This window comes from Pleurodeles waltl, chromosome 5 (genome assembly GCF_031143425.1).
Source record: "Pleurodeles waltl isolate 20211129_DDA chromosome 5, aPleWal1.hap1.20221129, whole genome shotgun sequence".
Lineage (NCBI taxonomy): Eukaryota > Metazoa > Chordata > Amphibia > Caudata > Salamandridae > Pleurodeles > Pleurodeles waltl.
The window spans coordinates 684,160,887-684,185,846 of NC_090444.1; the positions used below are offsets into that span (position 1 = coordinate 684,160,887).

Genomic DNA, 24,960 nt, shown 5'->3' on the forward strand with positions numbered 1-24,960 from the left:
GAAGAACAGGAAATAGCATGCTATAGCCAATAGAAATGGACGAAAAGTAAGTGGCAAGCTCAGGAACCAATGAAAAGCAAGGGGACAGGATGTAAGCCCTTTTAAGATATATTTTACCAATAGATTTCACAAGCACAGCACAGGCGAACCCTAAAAATGGGAAGGCAAGGTAGATTATTGATTCTAACATTTGACACTGATGGGCAAATGGAATGTGCTGTGTGCACATCGGCTTCCCTTCCAATGCATGATGTCGTTACAGTTTATGTTCTGTACTTCTTTTTGATGCCTTTTCAGCTTTCCCTTTTTTCTCCCACCTCTCTTGCCTGTCCTTTCCACTCTTAAACTCATTTGAAGCGGTGTTGAACTGATGAAAAGTGTTGCAATCTGATTACCACCCATCTGTGCCATTCCTGTAGATAAAGAGTAATCTAGTAATACAACTTTATGTAAATGTGACCAAAGCACATCAAATATTGAAAATATCTTAATAGGTCACAGCAAAGTGATAATTAGACAAACACACACTAATATGAAAGAACTTGTAGTAATATTATGATCAAAAGTTATTCCCAATTTTTAGGCCAAGAATCCTGAATTCAGTGGTAAAAATGTACCACCCATTTACACATGGGATTAAACCTGGATTACTTTTGGCTACCTAACAGATCCCTTTCCAGTTCCCCAGTCTCTGTGTGTGGAGCTGGTTGACTGACCCTGGTTCATGCAACTGCTTTTAAAAATTGTGAGTTTTTTAAACAATCAGTATGCTTTTTTGCATTATATTGAGATTTCACCTTTGCTTTTAGAAATTATGAATTTTTTTAACAATCAGTGTGTTTTTTTCTTATATTATATTGAGATTTAACCTATCACTATTCCAGGTCTGTCAGGGAAAAAAAGGTTATAGTTATTGCTTCCTGTGAATATTTTCAAACCCTATGTGAATACCTGTCTGTAGTGTAAGGTATTGATTGTCAACGGTATTAGTGCAACTAAGCTAAACTCAGGTTTGCAGAAATGACTTTACAAACATAAGACTCCAATGCTGATTCAGGAATGCTGGAATTTTACATTCTTACATATACCTTACAAGTTCATAAGTTCTGCCAATATGGGCGAATCATGCAATTTACAAGTTTAGGTTTGTGCAAAATATTTATTCTGACATCATTTAATGATATCTTGTTTTGGCAAGAATGCTATTTAATTAAAAATTACTACATATAAAAAGTGACCCAAGAGGACCAAATCAAAGGTGTCCAAGATAGGCGTGGCCACTGCAGCAACCATGATAGCCGCTCGCTTGTGACGCTCTGGCGCCGGGAGCCCTCTAACCGCTGGAATCACCACAAAGATTACAACTTACACCACCCTGACCATGGATGCATGCTGATGATTGCCCAAGAGCATGGACTACAGGTTTTCAGGCATCTGCTCTGCCAGCTGGCTTCAATGCCAAGAGTGGGCCAGTGTGGCCTGGCCCTGCCGCAGAGGCCCCACGACGACAGGGGCCGCCGGTGAGCCTGAGGCTAAGACCATCGGTTCTTACGGTGGCCGTAGACCCTCTCCCACCTTTCTTGCCTTACTTGCACCACTGCTGATCAATCGGCCGAGGACTGGCTGCTACGCATCCTTAATCCCCTGAGTGGTTGCCATTGATCCTGAAGAGCCCTTGTCTCCATCTTGAGGCCGTGGCAGTCTGGCCGTCATCTGGGAGTCCACGGGAGCTGGTGCTGCGACTGGGTGAATGACAGCTGCAGGGTAGCGGAGGTGGCTGTGAGTGGCAGCGGCTTGCTCCCCGGCCCTGAGCTGCGCTGGCTCCCTGTGGACTGCAGCCCCAGAGATGCGGGTGTCATAATAAATATACAGCCCGGGCCAATATTACAGCGGAAACTTTGCATCTTACATGCTGTGGACTATTGAACTTCTGGGTGCGCTTCTGCCATTCCCCAGATGGCGACGACCAAGCTCACTGACATTCTTCTCTTGTAACTTTATGGGGAACCTGACTGACGATTACCTGGCGCATTACAGAATTTGCTGACTCTAGGCATATTGGAGGTCAACATCAGTGCCCTGCTGGTGCTGATCCTTACCAGCATTCTATGTCCTTGCACTGAGCCGGGCCTCTACGGGTCGCAGACATGTACACAGAGGGTTCAGTGTGGGGGACCATCACTCCTTTGTTGACTACAGCTGGTGCTTCCTTCACATTTTCTTGTCACCATCAGCATTGTTATGGGCTGGAGACTGCCGATCCGGCCTTTGCACTGTACCTGGCCGCTGGAGCCGTACGCCTGATAGCCCGCTCTTGCCAAAGATTATCGCCACACGACTGGCATTCTTGATGAAAAGCATAATTTCCTCAGATGGGATTTGTGCCACACAGCTCCACCACTATAAACATATGTACCATATTTGCAATAATGAAACAACTGAAGCCTACTCTATCTGCGGCTGTCTCTTTATTAGACGTAGGGAAGGCATTCAACTCTATCAAATGGCCATTCCTGTGAGCCTCGCTCGAGAAGCTCAGCATCTACCGGGGTTTTTGTGACCTGATATTTCTTCTCTAAACGAACCCTTCAGCCCGATTGAGAGTAAATGGGCACCTTACTGATACATTTCCTATACTCCGTGGGACCCGGAAGGGGTGCTCCATTTCCCCCTTCTTTTTATTACAGTGCTGGATCCCCTGACACAGTATTTTCAAGAGTGGCATTTACACAGGGGTCTACGTTTTCAGGGAGGCCCTATCCTACCCACATTCTACGCTGATGACATACTTCTGTTTGTTAGAGACCTCACCACACATCTCCCCCCATTATTCAGGAGATTATCTGTTTTGGCGCCTTCTCAGGTCTTTTGATAAACTGCCATAAATCAGAATTATTCCATTTTATGGAGGCCACTGTCTCTTCTCCCCTTGGATTCCCCCTACAGCGGTGAGACGACTCCCTAAATATCTAGGGATCCTACTTCATCACCAGAAAGATGAGGTAACTTGCTGTTATTATGGCCCGCCATTGATAATCTCCCCTTGCAAATCGATAGATGGATTCGTCTCCCAATCTCCATGGCAGGTTGAATTGCAATTACTAAAATGGTGGCGCTTCCACGATTACTATATCTCTACTTAATATTCCAATTTCCCTGAATGTCTTCTTTTTCTCTACTATACACTCCCTCCTGACATGCCTTATATGGGCAGGCCGCTGCCCCAGAACCAAGGGGGACACGCTTTCTCTTCCTTATTCTAAAGGCAGATTTGGAGTACCTGATTTCTACCTTTACTATTTGGTAGAGCAGTGGCATTTCCCCTTTGGTTGGTATCATCCAGATGCCAAACTACCTTATTTGTAGCCGAAGGGACACCAGGTAGATTCTCTGCTTCTTTCCTCTTTACCCCCTATGGTACTGCCCCGAGAACCATGAGATATTAACACCTTTTCACGTGTTGGGCACGGAGCAAGCTACAGTGCTACCTGGGCTTTAACATTCTTTATTCACCAGACTTACCTCTTGGAAATAACCCCTGGATCCCTCTAACGTAGGAGATGCTGGTTCAGTGTACACTCTCTACACCAGGTCCAGTCTATGGGAGATCTCTTTGTTAATGGTAAATTAGATCTTCATACTATTTTTGAAAAGGCTGGAGTTGCTCCCACGATGAGTCAATTTGACTGCCTTCGGCTACATAGCACTCTTCAGGAGAAGATCCCTACCTTCCCAGAGGAGCTGCTAGATATTCCCCCTCTCACTATGGTAATTTTGACCACTGAAAGCTCTAGACTTGTTTCTCTTCTATACCATACCAGCCTGGACCTGCATGCACTGTGTCAACCAGCTGCGAGAGTGGTGTGGGAGCGAGATCTGAACTCCCCTCTTCTGGACAAGTTTTGGCAATTTTGTTGTATACAGACAAACTAGACTCTATCAATAGCCGACATAAGCTCCTTCATTATAAGTTCTTGCATAGAGCAAACACCACCCACAAATGGCTCTTGCAGATTTGATCCAACACAGTCCCACTAATGTCCCAAATGTGCAGCTGATTATGCCGACTTTGCCAAACGTACTTGGAACTCCGCTGCTGTTTGAGACTATCTGACATGCTGGAACACCCTGTGGAACATGACCCTCTCCTGGCACTCTTGGGTTATGTTAAACCCCTTGCTCCACAACATAGGAGGTTTGTGGCTGTGGCACTTCTGATGGCCAAACAGCGCATAGCCTTGCTTTGAGATGCTAGTAGGAGACTAAATGCTGATGACTGGCTACGCGATCCCATTTACTGTAACACCATGAGTGAATTATATGCCTCACTTTTGGCTCCTACATAACGAACCAGAGACATTTAGGCCCCACTTCTATCATACCTGTTGACTCATGACACAATCCGTCTACCCGATGTTGTCTCTGACTTTGTCTCATGCTTGCTCCTTAACATACAACGTTTCGTATCTGCTCAGTTGTATGCATGTTAATTGTGTGTAATGCAATTGAAATGACACAATTCTCTTCTTTTGGGTATTACAATTGCGGCTATGTTTGTTGTTCTTGAAAAACAATAAAAACATTTTTTTAAAAAAAGAAGATATGTCCATGATATCTATCTTTAAGTAAGGGATCTGTTTTAGTGAAATTCTTCTTCAATAAAATCAGCAAATAACATACATATGAAAGCATTCAGAGGCCAGATATTCCCAGGATTCTTTCCCACCCTCACTGCTGCAGAATATCGGGTGGTCAGCCACTCATCCCATTCAAGCTATCTCACCAGGATCAGTTGCTTGTCACATAACAGGCAGCAGCCAAAAAATAGCAATCCCACGGACTTACATAACATAAGAGTAAGCATGCCATCAGACAGTACAAGTGCAGCACTTCGGATAGAGTCATGTTACTTGAAAGACCTGCAGCTTGTTACAGATTCATCAAGTTGATCTCATACCTTTTCATAGAGTTCAAATAATTAAGTTTATTTTTCTGGTATAAGATCATCTGCTGAAGAATGCCCCGATCACTGACACAGTATCAAGGTAAACAGTATCGTATGAGTCAAATATTGTGTCAAAAATATAGTTTACCAAACTATTGTGTACCTGTACTTATAATGGTAGGTCAAAAAAATAAAATATCATTTTAGAATAATATTGTCCAAAAACATTTAAAAAGTGTATATATATTCACTTAAGAAACCAAAGGTTACAGGGACGTTATAGTTAAGCACACATTTTAAATGTACGAAACCATAGAAATTCACCAGTTATGGTTAGAGTTACCTCAAGTAACTAAAACGTGTGCCTTAAGGTAACTATAACTCGCACCCCAACCATGCACATTTTTTCCGTCAAAAATGTTACTGCAAATCTTACATTGATATTATTAAAGATGTCATGAGTACTGTAGTTTGTAGGGTCATTAGCAGTGCATGACGAGGGTGCAAGTTATAGTTAACTTAGGGCACAAGTTATGCTTTCTTGGGGTAACTCTAACTATATAGATGGTGAATTTCTGTGTTTCATACATTTAAAATGTGAGCCTAACTATAATGTCCCTGTAACCTTTGGTTTTTTAAGTGAATTTCTATAGTTTTTCAAAATTCCATTTCCTAACTATAACGTCCCTGTAACCCTTGTTTTCTTCAATTAACTTCTATGCCTTTTCAATGTATAGTAATTTTAATTATTATGCGTTTATCCAACCACCGCCACGCATGACCAGGCCCTGAGTCCACCCCCTTGTATGCACCCAACCTTGCACCGTCCACGTTCTTCACCCGTGCGCAGGGTGCAAGACATACCCCTTTGTCTCTTCATAGTGTGTTTTTTGTGAGCAGAGGTTTAGACATGTCAAGGGGTGCTAGTTGGATCCAGCATGCTTTTTAAGGGTTCACGTGCAGGTAAGTAGCAGATTAGTGTGAGTTCCAAACTACTTGTTAATACCCTTTTGAGAATAAAGCAGGTCCAAGAAGTTTCTTTCTTGCCCAGGTGGGAAGAATCCAAAAGCTGTTTCTTTAGCTAATACAGCTAAAATGCTAAAAGCACTACAGAAAACCAACCGAAACATAAGAGAAGAATTAAGCCAATCTAAGGATAATATTTATGCTTTGGAACAATGTCTGAATCAGATACAGTCCCAGTTTCCTCAGTGGACTTTACCTTCCCCGGTAGATATGCCTCCAAAAACTCATTGTCAAGCTGCATTGTCAAGGTGCATGTTTCTGGGGATACGGGAAGAGATCCTTTGACAACTAACCTGTCCTTCCAATCAAGATCTGTATTGACTTCTCTGTCACCAGTTCCTATATGGAAACTGCACAACGTTTTCTATCGTTAGCAATAGTGGCAAATACATTTTTCATGTAGACCATCAGCTTTCTTAGATGCACCATGCAAAGTGGCATTCTTTCTATCCTAGTTTGGAGTCATTGTGACTACAAAGACACTTTCCCTACTAGAGGGAAATGACCCCCTCCTTTGTGACTTGCAAGCCTTTACCATGAGATGAATACATTATTTGCTAAATGTTCTTTTGTAAGATGAGTAGATGTGAGTTGTTGGACCTGAAACAGAATAGTCAGGGCTTAAAACTTATTTTATGTCCTTTAGTAGACTGTGTGCTTAAGCAAATTGGCCAAAAGAGAAAAAGGCTTCTTTATTTTATAGTGACTTAAAGGAAGAACTGAAAGATCTGTTAACTCAGGTTGTCATTCCTTCCTAGAATGTTCTGAGTGGATAAATATGGTGATGCATTTAGAACAAGGGTCTCCAACCTTCTCCATATTGAGAAGTAATTTTTGATCATTTAGAGCTTTCCTGAACCTCTTCCCAACATAAAGATTCTGAAAGGGTACACAACCTAAACACCAAGACTCGTATAGCCCCAGTTGTTCTTGAGGAGAGCAAAAAATAAATACATTAATAAAAAGAAAATAGTAGATACATGCACGAAGTAGAATGGGATGTGGAAAGAGAAATGAAAAAAAGTGGAAAAATAGGAAGAAAAAGAAAGCAGCAGAAAAGGGAAGGAAGAAATAAAGAAAGATAAACGTCAAAAAGAAAGAAAATGGAAACTAAAGAAAGTAAAGAAAAAAGCATGAAAGGAACAAAGGAGAAAAGAAAGCAGAAAAGGAGAAGGAAAATAAATAAGTACCAAGGCAAAATGGAGTGAATGAAAGGTGAGGAAGGAGAAAAGAAAACAAAGGAAAATAAGTAAAGAAAAGGAATGAATAGGAAAAAAGAAAGTTGAAAGAAACTGAAATAAGAAATAAAGATAAATGAGAACTGTACAGAGTGAAAGGAGCAGAGAGAAAAGGTAGAGAAAGGAAAACAATAGCATAAAAGAGAAAGAGAAAGAAAGGCAAGGCGGAAGGAATGAAATAAAGAAAGAAAGGCATAGGATAGGAAGAAAGAGGAAGAAGGTGAAAAGAAAGGATGAAGGAAAAAGAAAGAGGGGAGAGAAAGTGAATCAAAGTGGAAAAAGTCTAGAAAGAAAAGAAAGAGAAATATCCAAGAAAAGGGAGTAGATAAAGAAAGGAGAAAAAGAAAGAAGAAGAGAAAGGAAAAGAAATAACATTTTCAGAAGAGGGCACTTTGTTCTGTGAGCTTCCCAGGCCTCACAGAACAGGGCACACAATGTTTTAAAGTGCTGCCTTTGCAAGGGCAGCTGCATTTTTTCAGACACTGATTAGGCAATGATGTTCGAGCTACTGAGAGGTAGGCAGCAAGCTACTGGTAGTTCACAATGGACCTGTTGGAGACGTATCATAAAATACAAGAATTTAAAAAGAAAAAAGTCATACCAAACCTAAAATTATTTTTTTACAGGAAAATAAATCAGAAAATCTTTCTGAAGTAGACAGTTCTAAGCCAGTGCAAATTGGAGGTGTCAGAGGTCCTACTTATATAGAGCAAAGGAAAAAACAATAGTTTCAGTGTTTGTTTATATATTCTGGCATGAGAGAACAGTTCCTAAGAGTAAGAAACTTGACCATCGACAATAGTAAGTCAGGGAAAGGGGGAACTTGCAAGTGATTGAGACACCACTTGTGAATTCTTTTTCTGGGGTCTCTCACCATTTAGCTCAGATGATGAAGAAAGACCATAAACATTTATGTTTTTCAGCAGAAATATACTGTATTGCCGGCCTAATTAATGTACACGTTATGATAAACTCTGTTGCCTTGGGTAGTTTTATAGATTGGCAATATATTAAAGAGTTAGAAATTGCTATATTGAAGAAAAAGGTACCAAACAAATTCAGAACATTGATTTGAGCGATTTGACTTCAGATCCTGTTATTTTGGAAACAGAAAAGCTGATTTTGAGAATGACACATCAACATTCTGAAACTATATTTTGTTATTTTTTAACACACCCCCAATCATAACTTTCTTTTAGAGTTAGCTTGCTTGGCTATATAAGCATATACATTCCAAATGTGAGTTGTAGGAGGAACGGTAGTAGATTCTGTTTCTATTTTTTGTACTGGCAGTTGTCAAACTTACAGTAAAACCGAGAGTTTGTTAGAAACTTTGAAAAAGGTCTTAAGCAGCGAAGTGAGCTGTTAAATGTTTTACCTCCCTACTATTATGATTTCTGTACGTCCGCTTCGAAACTTTAATGGCCAGATAGATGTAGAGCCAGGTGCCAAAATGCCATGTAGAAGAATTTATGCTTTTTCTGAATATGAATCCAAACACTAAAAGAAGTAGTTAAAATAACAATGCCAGTGATTTTATTAGGCAGTTGCTGTCAGTTTCATCTTTATTTTTTGTGTCAAAAAAAGGATGGTGAACTCAGAGCCTGTGTTGATTAAAATTTTATAAATAAGGTAAACATAAAAAAGCATATATTAAGTGCTGTTAATCCCAGTTTTGTTGGACTTGGTGAAAAACTGCAGCAATCTATACCAAACTGGACTTGAGAGGGGCCTATAATCTGAGGCAAGAGTGGGCGATGAATGAGAGACCACTTCACACATCAAATTAGTTTTTTTTAAATACCAAGTGATGTAAATTGGTTTTCACAGCAGGCTGACACCATTTCAGTTCTCCATTAATTTATTAACGTTTGTGCAGTGGTGTACTTGAATGATATATTAACATATTCCATGTCTGAACAAGAACACCATGTTCGTTCTATCATACTGAGATTAAGTTAAAATCACCTATATGCAAATGTTTAAGAGACCCCCGAATCAAAACTGCTTGCACTTTCTTCCGGGCCACGTGTATTCCAATCAGTGTAAGAATGATGCCTATTTGAATACACATTGCCCCAAAAAAAGTGGAAGCAGTTTTGATGTGGGAGTCTCCCAATTCAGTGAAAGAGGTACCATGTTTTCTAGGTTTTACACATTTTTACCAGTATTTAATAGACCACTTTTCTGAAATAGCAGTGCCCATTACTAAGTTTTTATGTAAGTGTGTTAAAATTGGAGAGAAACTCAGAATCTGAACAAGCTGTTCAGGAGTTAAAATAGAAGTTTACTTCTGCTCCCATTTTATAATGTTATAGTACTTTCTTGCCTTTCATTTTAGAAGTAGATGCTTAGCAGGTGGCAGTTGGAGTAGTGCTATCTGTGAGAAATATGACCATGAATCAACCTCCAGTAGCCTTTTTCCCATGAGTTGTCCCCTGTCAAAAGTAATTAAATTATCGCTGACGTGGATTATTAAGGTAGCTTTTCAAGAGTGGAGACACCATCTAGTAGATGCAAACCGTAAGCCTTAGCATTAAGAGATCCCTGTAACTTATGTTTTTTTAAGTCTGCAATGGCCTCGTCACCTATGCAGTTAAGATTGGCCAAATTGTTTAATGATTATGAGTGTGTCATCCAATTCCACCCTGGTCATAGGAAGGATAAAGTGGATGCATTGTCACGCTTGGGTTACCCAGCTTGTACAGAGAATAACAATGTTTGTGTTCCTTACATAATTACCTCCGGGAAAGATCATTGCATATGTGACATTAGATTTTTTAAAGGAAGTTCGGAAAATTCATCAAGGGTTAGGGCTGCTGATTGGGTAAAATCTGATCAGGTAATCCAGATGGGTTATTTTATAAGCACAAAAAGTTATATCTTCCTGACATAAAAAAAATTGCAATACATTTTTATGAGGCATTTCTACCTTCCTATGCCAGATCAAAGAGGAGAAATTCAAACATTGCAACTAGCAGACAGCGATTTTTGATGATCCATGATGAATAGAGATTTTAAAAGACTTGTTGAAATGTGTACTGTTTGTGTGGTAGTTGTAGTAGATCACTTTACTAGGATGTCTCAATGTGTGCCATGAAAAGGAATACCCTCATCAATCAAATTAGCAACCAGTGTTTTACTATATGTAGTAAAGCTAAACAGAATTCCAACAGTCTTAGGACCTGATTATGAGTTTGGCTGTCTGACTGCCCAAACTCCAATACAGCGGTGGGGAGGCGGCCATCAAGCCTCCGTGGCCCTGATTCTGCCTTTCCGCCACTTATTTTCATCCTGGGGATCTACCATGAAAAGGCTGGTGGAAAGGAAGGTCGTGATCAGCATGGTGGTGCCGAACTCAGTGGCGCCATGGCTGACCACGACTTTGACCGCTGCCAACCTGTCAGGACCTCTGATCCTGGAGGTGGTTGCACTATCCTGGCAGTCGGACCGCCAGGATAGTAATCTGCCAGTTGGACCACCAGGGATGCGGCGGTCGGGCCACCACAGCTTGTACAGCAGTTCTTTGGACAGCCATACTTATAATCAGGTCCTTAATTACTGATTGAGGTACATACTTTCTATTGTGCTTTTGGAGAACTCTATGCGCAGATGGGTATTGATGCCCAGTTGTCACCTAGCAACCATCCACAGACTGATGTCCAGACCAAGCAGGTCAGCAAGTCACTTGAACAATATTTACGTTTTCAGCTTTAGCAAGGTGTTAGGGGTTTTTGATATGGTTAACAGAATTTACCTACAATACTTCTAATCATTCCACCTGAGGAAAGGTCCTGAGAACCAGCCAAACATCTACATGCACCTAGACTAATTAAGCTATTGCAGCAACAGAATCCTACAAAACCAAAAGTATCTGGAGGGAGCTTGAGTAGGGGTGTACTGTCAAGCACTCTTGCAGAAGTAAGAGAAATGTGAACCATGTTTCTATTTCCTGGCAAGCATAGAAGGTGAATCTTTGTTATCAGAAGCCTGTTCTAGTTATTCTTTCGTGGGAAGAGTCTTTTGGGCTAACTGGTGACATACTCACGTAGCATGGGAAATGTTACATTTCCTATAAGGCTATTTCAGGCACAGAGAAAGAAGTGCAAACACTTACCTTTAAAACACGTACATTTATTTGCATTAATTGATATACACATTTCACGGTGTTGTTAGATTAGTGAGCCTTCAAGCTGACCTTGACTAGGTTCTCTGGTTACTGGCAGCATCTGGACCTTGTCTTGTTTCTTCCTCATGGTGAACCGCAGAGTTCTAAGATCTCAACTTTATCGTAGCAATCACTTGTAAGTAAACACTTGTCTAGTATTTTCTCAGCAGCGTTGGACACATTGCTCATGTTTTGATCAGTTACAGAGTATTTTAGGCAGATTGGTAGTTTGAAAAACTGAAGTTTAACCTTAATTTAGGTAAAGGAATGTATACCACTGCTCTGTACAATAGTTAATGAAGGGCTATTCAGCATTTGAAGGTCCTCATTTTTTTTTTTTGTTCCCTGAAACTTGCGCTGTTTCAACACCACATTAGAGTCATTTTTTTATGCTAATGTGGCATAGGAAGGGGAAAAACGCTGTGCCATATTTACAAAGTGGTGCACTGCTTGCATTACGCCTCTTTGTAACACCTTGCGCCACATTATGCCTGAGCCAGGCATAATGTATGCAAGGATGGCATTCTGGCACTAGAAGGGCCATAAAAATGGTGCAAAAAAATCTATAAGATTCCTTTGCCCAATTTTTGTCGGCATTTTTTAACGCCTGCTAAGTGCAGGTGTTGAAAAGAGGCCCATTGATTACAATGGGCCTCTGGGTGCTTTGCAGGATTAGCGTATTAATTTTTTATGCTAATCCTGCAAAGCGCCGGACTAGAGTAGAAAATGATGACACTAGTCACCCTAACTACCACCACGGTGCACCATATTTTAAATACGGCGCTACCCTGGTGGCGTTAGAGGACGCTAGAAAGGTGCAGCGCCACTTTTCATAAATCTGCCCGTAAGTCCTTTTCTTTTGCAAGAAGACTTTGCTTGAGTAAGTTACCACACAGAAAGGTTGCAGTACGTTTCTTGCTTCCTTTCTGTTGCCAGGAACAGCTTTGTTTATATAGCTTCTGAAAGGTTATTTTTTGTTGGTATTCGAAATCCTGTCACATGTTTTTGTGTGTTTGAGAGTACCTATTTCAGTAAATATTTTTTTTATTGTGGGCATTCACTGAAAAAAGGGATTATAAGTAGCATCCAGAGTGAAAAGAGTAACTATGTTTCATGTATTATTTTTGTATGGCTGCTTATGAAGTTATCACATTTACAGTCCCATCAATATTGGGTGATTACTAATGTACATGAAGGTTTGGGTATGAACACATTTCACAATATTTTAAGGTTATCTACACAGACTCAGCATTAGTTTAATAGTTTTATTATTAGGCAATGCTTAATTCTTAAAAGATGTTTCTAATAAGAGGAATGACAGTGAGACGTACACCTTTCTTTTTCTTGTGTCAGTCTTCAGAGTCTATTTTTTGTGGATAAAGGTTTAGCCGCGCCAAGGGGAAACATAGATCTAACACGCTTCTTCAAGCTTCAAACATAAACAAGTTGCATGCTGTACCAGTTCTGAGATACCAGTTAAGGCATGTTTGACTTAGACACAACAACCAGGCTAGAATGGCCTGGTCATGGAGTAGAAGGTTGAACAGCACAGGCACAAGCAAAACTATTAATAATGTCATATACTTTTGCTTACATATCACAAATAGTTTTCCCATCAAGAGAGATGGCATGTTGCGTTTTGGTTTCATGTAGGCATATCAGACAGCAAATCTATAGTCTAATTTCTCAAATAAGAAAGTACTGACAGAGACTCAGTCTTCTTTATTAGAATACTCGGATCACCAAATGGCTTAACCTTTCTGACTGATTTACATCTTTAATAAAAGTGTACAATTGTTGAAGGTTAACATCAATTGTAGAAGGCTAACACCCAATGATTCTTTGAATAAGATAGTTTTCAATAGAGTAACAACTTCAAAAACACATTATTTGACTGGTGGTTCTTTGAACCTGCTAGATTCCGTCTAAGAGCGTTCAAATTCACAAACATACAAAAAATGTTCTAATGATCCAAGAGAATCATGGATATGGCCATTACTGAGATCTAATGCACTGGCCTCGCCTATTGTAGAGGACAAGGAGAAATGCAGCAACTAAACTGAGTGAATTCAGACTTCTCACAATTGCTTTGTATTTCAACATCTGGGATGGAAGGATGCAATAAATACTTATGCAGAACCCTGAGACTTAAGCCTATTTGCCTCGATTTGTGACTGCAACTCTGCATAGTGGCAAAGGTATAGATGACCCTCCTGGGCTGATGCTGTGTCTGAAGTGGCTCCTGCTCCATGATCGGTGTCTTTGTGAACATATATCATTTGTGTTGTTAAGATATCAAAGCTAGCCAAGACTAAACAATGTGCCAGCGATATTCGAGGTCCCTCCTAGTTGTGGCCACGACTTCTACCTGATTAGCAAGGTTATACTTAAAGTCAAAAAAAGTTTGAAGTCTTTATCATGCATAGTTTGTGGATTCATCTAAGCAACACTGGATCTTTGTGAAGGAGAGAGCTTCTCATCCCAACTTATATTGTATCCAATGTGGGAAGATATTGTTTGGCTAATAATTGATTTCACAGGGAGAGGTTAAACTGTGGTAAAATTTCCTTTAGTTTTACTTTGTTACAGGTCCCCAATTATCATAATTGACATTGCCCACTAGACACAGAGGCATTAAAAACTTAAAAATATCTACTTCCTTTGCAAGATAACTTGCCTTTTTACTCTTCATGTCAAACATCACTTTCTCATGGCTGGCTGAGTCTCCATGACTTTCAAATAGACAGCCCTCAAGCATATTTATGGACTACTGCTTGATTGTCAGGCTCCTTTCGCTATCACATCTCCTAGAAAAGAATGTGATGGCCCAGCTCCGATTCTTCCCAGAACTCAGATGCATCCTTGACCAATTTAAGTTAAGCTTCGTCACAAAATATGTGACATTAACAGCCCTATTCATGGTACTGCAAGACAGACTAACTCAGCCACCATACTTATATTACTTGGCTCACTTGTACCATTCAGTATGGGCTTGTACCACAACCTGTTAAACAGCAGCAAGCCAGTCAGTGCAGCATTACATTCCACCCTTAAATTGATTGTTCCCTACTTTATCCATCATTTCAGCATCTGTATACCATCACGGGTCCCAAGCAGCACTCTACAAATCCACCCTACAGTACATAACATCCATCACACCCTACAAGCCAAATATCCTAAGCATTTCTACAGTGACAAATACTACTTAACAGCATATGCGACTGTAAAATACTTTTAAAGGTGCACTAATCCTTTGTTAGGTTTTTAAAAAGTTTTTCTGTCTTCTAAAATAGGAAAGCATATAGATACTGAACCAGTATCTGGAACGGGCATGCTGAGGTGTCCCTTCCAAGTACAAAAACCATATGCTATGCTGCAGTTTTGCGATCAAAATCCCCTTGCAAAACATTAACAAATTATTGAGACCTTGAAGGAAGTAGTAATACATTTGCATTTGTGAATTTTAAAGAAGAGAGGTTGCCTGGGAATGGGCAGCAGATTACAGGACCACCCCCAACTATCAAACAATAAAACAATGATCCTATTTTGAATGCAGCCCTGTTTCCTTTAAGAAAAATGGGCTGCATTTAAAAAAAATGTTTGCTGTATTCAAAAGCAATCATAGACATGGTGGTCTCCTAGCCCCAGCAGGTCATGATCCATGCGATGGCCACCAGTGGTAGTGATACGCAATGCAACTTACCTCATTAATATTCATGAGGTAAGTTGAATTGCAACCCACTGTGATTTGAAAGCTTAAGAAGTGACCTATTAGTACATATGTTGGGTCTGAAGATTCTTTACTGATCACAAAAATATTGGTCACAGCTTGTGACCAGTATTTTTTGGTAAGTATGGCCCTAGGTCCCTTCCTCACTGTCAACTCCAGTTGCTGTGGATTTCCTAAGGTTCCTCCTCTTTTGCTTATACTGTTCAATCTACACGTGTCATTCTTTGCATGCCCTCTGATAACAGCACCTGACATTTCACTATTTTGCCACTCATAACAAGTTCTAGCTTACACTGAAGTGCCACCAGGGCTCTGAACATAGTTGAAGAATGGTTGGGAAGCAACAAACTCAAAATGAACAGACTTGAAAAACAAGACCCTTCCTCTTGGTCATGAATCATTCTTAAAACACAGTGTATTTTTCCAGACCATGCTCTTTCTTTGGTCAAATTTTAACCAATAAAACAAACCTGTGATTCTCTACGAGCATTGTCCTCAGCCTAAACTCTCAAGAAAGCACTATAATCACAGGAAGCAATTGCCAACATGGAAAACCTCATGTACATTGTAAGTAAACTCCGATTGGCTGTTGTGAGGCCGACAGAAAAATTAAGTTGCACATCCTAATGCACTGTATACCAGAAATACAAACTGCAGTCACTCAGCTAACCATGGGACTAAAGAGATTACGTCAGCATCTTCCAATTTACTATGGCTTGCAGTAAAGTCAGAGTCATGGTCAAGATCCTGTATCTCACTTAGCTGTGTGGATGTCAATCTCCTGAACCTGCACCTACACCTACTCTCCATCTCCACACTCCCACATTTAATGAAGTCAGGACAGAAACAGATGCTTTTGAATACAAGGCTCAAACAATGGAAACGGGGAAACAGTCTACCCATGCAGCACATCACCCCTCCCAGCTTCAGAGAAGACTTGAATCACTCTACTTAACATTGAACCTGCCCTGCATGCATCCCGTCCACTGATTAGGACTCTATGTGACTCATTATTCTGTCAGCCATTCACCTATATTTGTTGTGTACCTTCACAAGAAATGGCAATTTTGTTCTCAGTGTGTGAATTACTAATGACTTGACCTAAAATTAAAAAATAAATACAGATGAAAAAGCTAAAATAAAATAAGTGAAATAAAATAAATGAAAAACTTAAAATGCAAAAAAGGAAATTAAGGAATGTGGCTCATGAACTTGTTGAAACCGTAAAATCCACTCATGTATTTCAAGAAGACTTTTCAAACTGGGTGAGGTGGGTTTTCAAATAAACTGATAATTTAATCTGATTGTGTATGTGAGTAACACTGCCAGCGCATTTTTCTTCAAACTTAGAAACATGCAGTGGAGGATGGTAAAAAATCAAAAGCAGCATGGAGCAGATTGGTTTGTAATAAATATTGAGAAGTACAACACTGCTAGTAGTTAGAGATTTTATGACAAGACCGGAGGCTCCTATTATGCGTTTCTTCTCTTTCTTTATTTATACAGCAGCAGTCAAGAAGAACTACAAATCCCATGAGGCTAAGACAGACAGCCAATGGGATTGAAAAAGTAGTATGCTAATATGACAACCAATAGGAACGACCCCATACCATTATGACGTCACTTGACTGCAAGCAGCCCTCTTTTCTTGCTGCTGCAGTCAAGATAAGTTCCAAAAAAAAAATTCTCTCATGACCTTACTTTATTTTAACATGTTTATCTATAATTCTTGATGCAATTGTGTTCCGCTATTATATTTTGTTTGACGGCATGTTGCCGCATTGATTTCAGCGCGTTACTTTGCGCTCGCGTACCCTTCCCGGTTCCCGGGTGCAACGTCGGTTGCTCCCGGGCCGTGAAGCACAACCGTTCTCTGCGCGCCTCGCGCGTGACATTCTAAATGAGCTTCCCTCGCGTCTGGGAATTAACCGTTACTCGGGTTTTTCCCTGACGCGAGGAATAATCCTTCACTTGCCGCTCCTACCTGGACTGCTGTCTCCGACGCCTTCAGCTATTCCCCAGCTTCTGGCAGCCCCGTGCAACTTGTTCCTTGGCCCCGCCCTCGAGTAGGAGGAGTTTTTCTGCTGCAAGTCGGTTTATTTTTCCATTAACCCCCGGTTGCCTGGGTTTTAACCCTTTTGACTATTTACACATATTCCTTTCTATTTTTTCATTGAGATTTTTTTCCTAACAGTTAAATACTATATTTTCCTTTATAATGGAGCCCAATTCCTCACCAATGGAACACAGTGTTTCCAGTGTAGAGGAAATAAGGAATGAACTGTGTAATTTTATTAAAACTTCTGTTAAGCAGGCAATGGAGTCATCCATTCAAAAACCATAAAAAAACTTGGAATTAAATTATTCTAACTTATTGTCTAAATCTTCGGCCCAGACTGCGGGGGAATGCAGTCAACGCCTGCCTGTCAACCCCTCGGGTTTGACTCAAAAGGAGAGTGAGTTTAACTCGCACATGACAGAGGACGCGGTTCCTCCCACGGCTCCTGCCAAGGAGTATAATAATATGGCTTACAGACCCTCTTTAAAAAGAAAATCCAAACAACATAATATACCCCCTTCTATTCCCACGGCCTCTGCTCCAGATACTGATGAGGACATGCCAGACGCTGATTCAGACTACTACGTTTCGGATAAAGACCATGATGATTCTTTTAACCCTCCCCCTCCAAAGAAACCCAAAGTTTCCTCGGTCCCCCCCCTCTTGGATGCAGAAGGCTTACCTATGTTCGATCCCTCCCACATTTTACATCCCAACTCTACAGAATGGTTTCCAGCTGAACATGTTGGTGGTTATGTGGCTCAAAAGTTATTCTCCCCCCTTGATAAACAAACTAGAGCCAAACTGAAATCAGAATGTCCACGTCCTGTGCTTCCGCACAAGGCAACAACTACCCCTGCCATTGACCAGCAGATGTTAACCTTCTTTACTAAGCAAGGCAAGGACCCTCGCAAAGGGGTAGACAAAGCGTGGTCGTCCTGCCAGGACAAACTCCTCGATGTAATTGGCCCATTAACAAGAATCTTTGACATGGTGGAGGCGGCCAGACTGGAGGGTACCTTTTTAGACCCAGAGGAGCTTTCCTTGTGGGTTCAACGTTGTTTTTGCCTTTTAGGGAATGCTATTTCCGCTTTCATTCACAAGAGACGTAAAGGCCTCCTGATCAAATTGGACCCTAAATTAATTAATTTGGCGACTGTACATCCTCAGATCCATACTGAGGGACAACTGTTCGGGGATTCCTTCATAAAGGACCTCGGCAAGTATGTAGCCACTTTTACCTCACTGGATAAAGCCCAACAATCCATGAGGAAGATGTTTAACCAACGGGTTTTTGCCAGGGCCGGTAGAGGCAGGGGCCGCTTTACCGGCCGTGGTTTCTCCAATCAAGGCTCCAGAGCGTACTATAATTCCTACCAACAAGACTTCAGACCTCAATTCTACCCCCAACGTGGCAGAGGTTATCGTGCCAGGTCCTTCAGACATACTAGAGCCTCCAACCCTACAGGTAAGCCCTCAAGTTGCTCTCCTTCCAACAGGGGGTCGTATTTCCATTTTCTCTCAAATTGGTTAACAATTACAGCAGATGTGTGGGTTCTAAACACAGTACAGGGTTACAGCATAGAGTTTTACTCTACCCCGGTGCAAAAATGTTTTCCCCCTCTTCCCCATTTCTCTGCAGAAATGAACGAGTTGATATCTGCCGAGGTAAGCTCTCTCTTACAAAAACAAGCGATTTCAATCACTCGCCCTCATCCCTTGGGATTTACCAGTCCAATTTTCCTAGTTCAAAACAAAAACAAAAAGATGCGTCCGGTCATCAACTTAAAACATTTCAATCGGTTTGTGGTATACCGACATTTCAAAATGGAGACAATTCTTCATCTCAGAGATATACTTCTCCAATACGATTGGATGGTCAGACTGGACCTTCAGGACGCTTACCTAATGGTTCCTGTACATCCAGATTCCAGACAATTTCTGTAGTTCCTATGGTTAGATCAAACGTATCACTTTACCTCTCTACCCTTCGGTCTATCGTCTGCCCCTTGGTGTTTCACCAAGCTTCTCAAGCCCGTAGTTGCTCATCTAAGTGCTCAGGGTATAAGGCTCCTAATCTACTTAGACAATATCCTCATCATGAATCAGTCTCCCCAAACTCTGCTACTCCATTTGCAGATCACTTGTTCTCTCTTAGAGGGCCTCGGTTTCATAATAAACAGAGAAAAATCTCTCCTAACTCCCTCCCAAGTCCTAGAATTCCTGGGTTTCCAGATCAATTCCATTTCCGCTACTCTTCTTCTTCCTACAACGAAAATAAAATCCATAAAGTCGGAAATTCTTCAGATTCTTCGCACTTCTCTCATCTCTCTCAGAACTTTAGCTCGAATAGTAGGTCTGCTTTCCTCTTCCATCCAAGCGATATTTCCAGGTCCCCTCCATTACCGATCACTCCAAAGGCTAAAGATCCAGCACTTAAGGAAAGGGCTGTCTTATTCCGACTTCGTGCCCTTAGATCTTGAATCTCGCACAGAGCTTCAGTGGTGGATAGACCATTTAGATGCTTGGAACGGAAAAAGTATTTTTCCGTCAGCCCCAGATCTTGTGTTAGAATCCGATGCAAGCCTTCTAGGCTGGGGGGCCCGGTGTGGTCCCATCTCGACTGGGGGTACATGGTCTATCGAGGAGTCCAAATTGCACATCAATTGTTTAGAGATGCTTGCCGGCTCCTTTGCAATCAGAAGCTTGGCAAAACACAAGGTACATCGTGCAATCCTTCTCAGAATGGACAATATATCCGCAGTCAGGTACATAAATCATCTTGGAGGCACAAGGTCCAAACCTCTGGCGGATTTGGCCAAGAGTTTTTGGGAATTTTGCCTTACAAACCATCTTTCGGTTCATGCAGAATATCTTCCAGGGGCCCTCAATTCAGTGGCAGACTGGCATTCTCGTCATCTTCGAGATTCCAGCGATTGGAAACTTCATCCTTCAGTTTTCCACAGGGTCCGCTCTCCATAGACCTTTTTGCATCCCGTCTCAACACACAGCTTCCTCGATTTTACAGTTGGCGCCCAGATCCATTAGCCTTAGCATCAGATGCTTTCTTGCAAGATTGGTCTCATGCGCTCAATTACGCCTTTCCCCCTTTTATCATGATCAACAGAGTCTTAGCACAAACCAGACGTCAACAGGCCTCTCTTATTCTGATAGTTCAGTTTTGGCAATCCCAGGTATGGTACCCTATTTTACTGGAACTTTCAGTGGATTTTCCCCTGCTAATCCAGCCCTTCCCAGATTTACTCCTAGACCCTCTTCATCGTCCTCACCCCCTCATTTCGGACAATCTCCTTATTCTATCCGCCTGGAAGATTTCAGGAATTCCCAACCTTTCCCTTTCATTTCGTCAGAAGCTTCTCAATACATCGCAAATTCCTGGGCCCCTGGCACCAAGAAAGCATACAAGGCAGCCTGGTCTTTATGGGACGGCTGGTGTTTGGGAAGGCACATTAATCCCTTTTCAACAGATATAATATTTATAGTCAATTTCTTGGCCGCAGAAGCCAGCAAAGGCAAAGCTTTCCATACTATCAACCTTTACAGATCAGCTATTTCCTCTAACCATACACACGTCAATGGGAAACCGGTCGGCGAACACCCGCTGGTATGCAGATTACTAAAGGGAGTAACATTTTCCAAACCTCCTCTACCGAAGTACAATAACTTGTGGGATGTTAATGTTGTTCTAAAGTATTTGAACTCTTTACCAGACAACTCAATCTTATCACTAAAAATGTTATCTGCCAAACTTACAATGTTATTCTGTTTAATTTCTATTAAACGTCTATCGGATGTCAAAGCATTGGACATCTCCAACCGCCAATTCACTCCTTCGGGGGTGTTGTTCTCGGTTGTTCGACGTACCAAGACCAACTTATCGTCCGTTTTCTATCCTTATTTCCCTCAACATCCGAAGTTATGTGTAGGCCAATGTCTCAAAGTTTATGAACAAAGAACTGCAGAGTTGAGAACATCCTCTTCCCAACTTCTTATTTCTTTCAGGAAACCTCATAACCCGGTTTCATCAGCCACTTTAGCGCGTTGGGTTAGATTGATCATGTCTTTAGCGGGCATAGATATTTCCAGATTTGGAGCTCACTCTGCCAGAGGGGCTATGGCTTCCAAGGCCTTCTGGGCAGGTTCTCGTTTGGAGGATATTCTCAAGTCTGCAGACTGGTCCAGTGATAATACCTTTCGAGTTTTTTATTGCAAGCCTGTTGATAATGTTTCGTTAAATGTAATTAATATGCTTTAAACTCGCATAATAGGAGCCTCCGGTCTTGTCATAAAATGTAGATTTTCCTAGTTTATGACGGAAAGTCTTAATTTTATTAAAGACATAGAGGCGAGTATTATCCCACCTCTGGATTAACTTGGTTTTCTCTCCCTCTCTTCTTTCCAGCGCCAACTACGCAACCAGCATCCTAATTGGACCTCCTGGCATCACATGGAGCTCCCACTCACTTCAAGTTTGGAATCGTATCCCTCGGATTTAAGGAAACATCCCTTCCTTTACAGGATACTTGACTTTTGTTCTGACGTTTTTGCTTTCCTCATGGCATTGTTTATCCTTTGTTCTCTATTCCCATTATTTTTCAATGATTGACTATTCGCAAGAAAAGAGGGCTGCTTGCAGTCAAGTGACGTCATAATGGTATGGGGTAGTTCCTATTGGTTGTCATATTAGCATACTACTTTTTCAATCCCATTGGCTGTCTGTCTTAGCCTCATGGGATTTGTAGTTCTTCTTGACTGCTGCTGTATAAATAAATCAAGAAAAGAAACGCATAATACTCGCCTCCGTGTCTTTAATAAAATTAAGACTTTCCGTCATAAACTAGGAAAATCTACATTAACCTTTAATGTGGGTACTTCTTTTCAAGTTCTCATTATATACTAAAAACCATTTAAAGACTAATGCCTTCTAAGTTAATAGTTTCCAGGATACAAAGGAATCATCAGACACTGACTGGAAAAACTTCCTGCTTGTTGTGGTCATTCTTTGAAGAGATACCAAAACGTTTCAAATTCATATCAAGATAATGGTGAATGATCATTGGTGATATGGCCTGGTGTTTTAAGTATGCTGGTATTCAATGATTTGATAAACGGAGTTTAAAGGCCGTGCCACCTACAGTTGAAGTCACAGTGAGGTGATCTGCATCTAAATATTGTGTGTACTGTTATCTGCACATGAACCATTTACATCTGTTTCTGGTTGACAGAACACCATAACCATGTTCTAGTGCTCTCTCCGTTTCGTAAATGAGGCATTTAATATGCATACCATCCATCTACCAGTTTTCAGCTTGTGGTGGTCCTTTCTTAAACCAGACTATAACCAGGATTAAATAAAAGATGAGAAAACTCAATACCAAAAGTAATCAATGTTTGGCTTAGCTCCACAGCATGGGCTTCCCCACGGGCTAATATTAACCTAACTTATTTTCCAAGCATGGAAGGCTGGTAAAATATGAGGAGCATATATGTCACAGTAGAAAGACACTGCCAGAAAAAGAAGAGGCAAAGAGATGGTATCTCTGTAAAAATCCAAAGGGAGGTGAGGGAAAAGCCATGCTATTACAAAGTAAGGAGACACCCTTCCTCTATTAGTGTGGCTTGTGTATTTTTTCTCTTTTACCCTGGTCATTATTTTCTCTTTTTTCTAGACTAGATTATTCCAATGACCTGGTCTCGGTCTCACTGCTTAGGGTAAAGAGATGGGTTCATTCAAGACAAGCCTTTTATTTTACTCTTTAGTTGACACTTGCATGATGTGTGAATGGCTTTGCCAGTGTTTGTGTACTGTAGAGTGAGTACAGATAAAAGCATCTGAAAAATGAATGCTACAGAAAAATAAGATTGCTGTCTCTCCTATAACATCAATTTTTCAGATTATTTTGTTAATGCTTTCTCGTGAGTGCTGCCAAGCTGCTCACAGACTGATTAAAAACATGGTAGAATCTTGGAATGGTAAAACATCAGAGAATGTAGGATACTGTTCCAACATGGTTGCTATATTTATATTCAACTAGCGAGGAATAAAAAAAAAGATAGCATAATAGTAAATCTATTTCTCTTTCTTACAAAGCAATTTGCTAGCAGGGAAACAATATGTCACTAAGAGAAGTGGAATACAGCTATTGCATAGCTGCAGCCAAGGAAAGCCTCTGTCAGCTAGCACAAACCATTATCTGCAGCTGGCTGTGTTTGGCCACATTCATTGGAGAAATGACATCCCAGATGCGAAAAAATGCCCTCTCTGCCTGAAACAAAACAAGGTATTGAGGACCTTAGGATGCTGATGTATAGTGAGAAGAATCATTGGAATTTGTACAGCCTTATACACCGCAGATATATGTACAAGAATGCTATACCTAGGTAAACACTATTACACATTACTTGTATGAAAAGGACACTATCATAATATGAGAAACATATTATGATATATAATACACAGATGTATTGACTCAAAAAACAAAGGTTAAGGTGACTTCATAGTTGAGTCTTGAAATGAGATAAAAACACAGTCCCACTGAAATTTGCTGGTTTAATGTTTTACTGAGCTAACTATAACTTGTGTGTAGGTGCATATAATAGAAATAACATAAGCCCTGAGGGCAAGTGTGGTTCTATGGTGCACCATTTACAAACCGATGAAGTTTGAATTGCCAAACAAGGTCATGGCTGAGTGCACCTGATGTGAGTTTCACAAGCATGTTTCAAACTAGGTAGATTGTGGCTTAAAGCTCAAAGCTGTTGCAAAACATTGGTTAAAAAACTGAACCTTCTGTTGACAAAATAAATTTTCACCAATGGATGTCTGGGTATGTGCCTATGTTAACTAGTTGTAATATAGTGTTATAGATAAATTGTATGTTACAAGGATGTTTATATAGTGTGGAATTTTATTTACAGAACTTTGCTAAAAAATTTATGGCATTGCTCAATATTGTAGAAGGTAGGAGTGAGCCACTTACGGATGGTTTAACTCACTCTGGGGTAGTAAGCATGGCTCTAGGTTTGTGTATCACTGTGCCCATCTTAGGAATGTGTGTAAGTTATTTTAGCAAATTATGGAGGGTTGCCCATAGGGCCTGGCAGAAAGTATCTTTTAAGTGATAAATGCATATATTTAAAATTGAGGGTCAAGCAAAAGTCTTTGCGAGAATTATCGTATTTAGGTGAATATTGTACAAACTCTTTATGAAGGTGTTCAAGGTTTGAAAAGAGGTTGATCGCATTAAAGTCTATAAAGACATTTAGAAATATTATTTGTTAAGTGGATGATTATGAGTAAAAAGAAGGTAACAGCCACCAAAAGTGGGTAACTTGCCCAATGTGGTGTGTGTCCAGCATTTGGTCAAATGTTATATCCATTATTATATGATTGATGACAGAAAATTAGGAAGAGGTGTAGCATGTTGAATTACTCAGGATCACAAACCCTATCTGTCCTTATGAATGCATGATGTCATGAGGTTATCAATGATATAATTTAAGATGTTACCAGTGGTCTCGTTTGAGTGATGTAATAAGTGAGATCATGAGTGTTACAGGGCGGGGTACAAATTATAGTTAGCTCACTGAACTATAACTGGTGAATAGCAGTGGTATTTTGTTTTTTAAGCATTAGTTTTTAACTCATTTAAACAATTAGGCCCATATTTATAGTTTTTTAGTGCCCCATTTGCACCGCTTTTTGACGCAAAAGTGGCGCAAACTTACAAAATACGATTGTATTTTGTAAGTTTGCGCCACTTTTGCGTCAAA

General features: G+C 40.6%; 1 protein-coding gene across 2 annotated transcripts in view; it reads left to right on the forward strand.

Annotated features, from left to right (window-relative positions):
* SYTL3 (synaptotagmin like 3) overlaps positions 1 to 24,960 on the forward strand; it is a 459,450-nt gene that overhangs the window by 99,342 nt on the left and 335,148 nt on the right. The window lies entirely within an intron of this gene.